Below are 2,111 nucleotides of genomic sequence, written 5' to 3'. Positions count from 1 at the left end.
TTTACGTTTTGGTATCATGTTGGTTTAATTATTAGTTTTTTATATGATTCAAATACAAAAGCACACTGATTTTATTTCGACTTTTATCTAGACAACACTCGAAGAGAAACAAATTCAACAACACAATTACACATGTCGAACATAAAAGAAAATACAAATTATTGATAGAAGACACGGTAAATATACCGTGACTTATTTAATTATATCAAGTTGAGCTTATTTCATTATTTATTAGCACTCGATCGATCGAGACGATGCAGCTGAAAATAACTACGCAGTGGTTTTCTCGTTAGCCAGTCGGAGCCTCCTTTAGTCGGAAAGTAGGTTCGCAAATCTATTAGAATAGAAGGGTAATAAAGTCTTTCAGTAAAACAATTAATAAAAATAAAAATGAAAATACAGCGATGTAATTAAAAAAGTTGATTAATTTTTATAGTATATATAGTGTGACAGAAAATATATATGTGCAACCTTTTGAGTTCTTCCTGGTTGGAGGGACCATTTGGAATGGGTTCGAAGAGACCCGTGGCCAAGTTGATGCAAGTAACAGTTTTCTTGAGCAGCTTCTTGCCCGCTTCCATAAGATTGTTCAAGTTCTTTGTGGTAGCTATGTCCACAGAAGCAAGATCTCCTTGTAGTGTGTCATCCTAATTTATATTTTTTATAGATTTTAAATTTAGTAACATCAAGAACATGGTGATTTAATCAGTAAAATTTTTTACCAATAGTACTAAGAGTAAAATTTAAAATGTTTTTCCATTGACTAAATGACATAGTTGTTCTTTTCAAATAAGTGCAATCAATGGAAAAAATGTAATCATGAATGCCAATTCGTGTTTCAAATGATAAACAAATACAGTCTAAATTTTAATTAGGTGACAAATTGACTTTTTATGGCGCACTTTTAATAAACTTGTATTATAGCACCAACTCTTTTGACGACATGTGTCTTGTGACGTATGACATAAATAATGCTTTCATTACAAGAAATTTGACTTTTAACAACTAATTTTTTAGCCATAAATAGTCCAAATTTAGTGGCATAAAGCCTTTCGTAATTAAAAAAAATATAGTCGCTTCTTTGTCGTTAAAAGTCGGTCATAGAAAGTTTTTTATGACTAAAATGTTGTAGTCACTAGATATTCATGCATTCAATGACTAAAACTTTAGTTGCAAAAGTGTTTTAGTTGGTCACAAAAAAATATCACGGGCACCAAGTTTTTTTTGTATAGTCACTTTTACAAGTTAACTAGAATAATCTTGTATCTTTAATGAAGATTAGTCCTAAATTTTTTTTACATGACGCCTATTAACAATTCCCTCATCTACCTAATTGGATCCTCACTCAATAATTTTTTATTTTTTTTAAATACAATGTTAATGTGAAAATGAAAAGGGGAAACCAAAGCGGCACCAAAAAATTAAACAGGCAAAATAACTACCTTAAAAAAGATTAAAGTCTAGTTATAATAATGATTATTAGTCATGCGCTAGTGCAATAATTCTAATCATTATCAGCCAATTAATGTCTCATCCATAAAACATATATACATATACACATACATATACATAGGAAATGCCTTTAGTCTGGTAGCCAGACTGATCCGACAAATATGACGGTTTTCATGCTGGTGTCTAACATCATTCTTTTGTTTGTATAACACTTAGTTATCTTAAGTGTAACATTTAAAAAATGAAGTTTAACACATATAATATTGAGTATTATATTTAAAATATTTTTAAAGGTAGAGAAACTTACATCGATTCTGAAATAGTTACTTTCACATCCCGCGGCATTGAAAAACACATAGTTGTAGTAATTAACCGTGTCCACAATTGATTCCGAGTAAGCATCAATGATAGGATTCGAACTAGTGGTGCAAGTTTAGATGGCGGGCATGCTCGGTGCCCGAAAATTTTCAGGCACGGCGGGCAGGTGCCATTCGCCGCCCGACCGAGGTATTTTGTTGGTCACGGGCTCGAGTAGCCCGAAAAAAATCATTTCCCAGCTGCCCGCCGCCGGTGGAGAAGTCGTCCTCGCCGTCTGCCGGATTTTTTTTTTATTTTTCCGGCGTAACCCGAATTTGCCCAAATTTTTCCTGAATTTTTTT

General features: G+C 32.7%; 1 long non-coding RNA gene across 1 annotated transcript; it reads right to left on the bottom strand.

The window, feature by feature from the left end:
• Positions 1–292: 292 nt before the first annotated feature.
• LOC112094611 lies at positions 293–1,804 on the bottom strand. The gene is made up of 3 exons (XR_002903627.1): positions 1,760–1,804; positions 472–647; positions 293–334 (listed from the first exon to the last, which is right to left on the bottom strand). It is a non-coding gene; the product is annotated as an uncharacterized LOC112094611 (long non-coding RNA).
• Between the last annotated feature and the right edge of the window lie 307 nt (positions 1,805–2,111).

Source organism: Morus notabilis, unplaced genomic scaffold (genome assembly GCF_000414095.1).
Source record: "Morus notabilis unplaced genomic scaffold, ASM41409v2 Scaffold7848, whole genome shotgun sequence".
Classification (NCBI taxonomy): domain Eukaryota; kingdom Viridiplantae; phylum Streptophyta; class Magnoliopsida; order Rosales; family Moraceae; genus Morus; species Morus notabilis.
The sequence above is the reverse complement of the archived record's forward strand: the minus strand, read 5'-3'. Positions and strand labels throughout refer to the sequence as shown.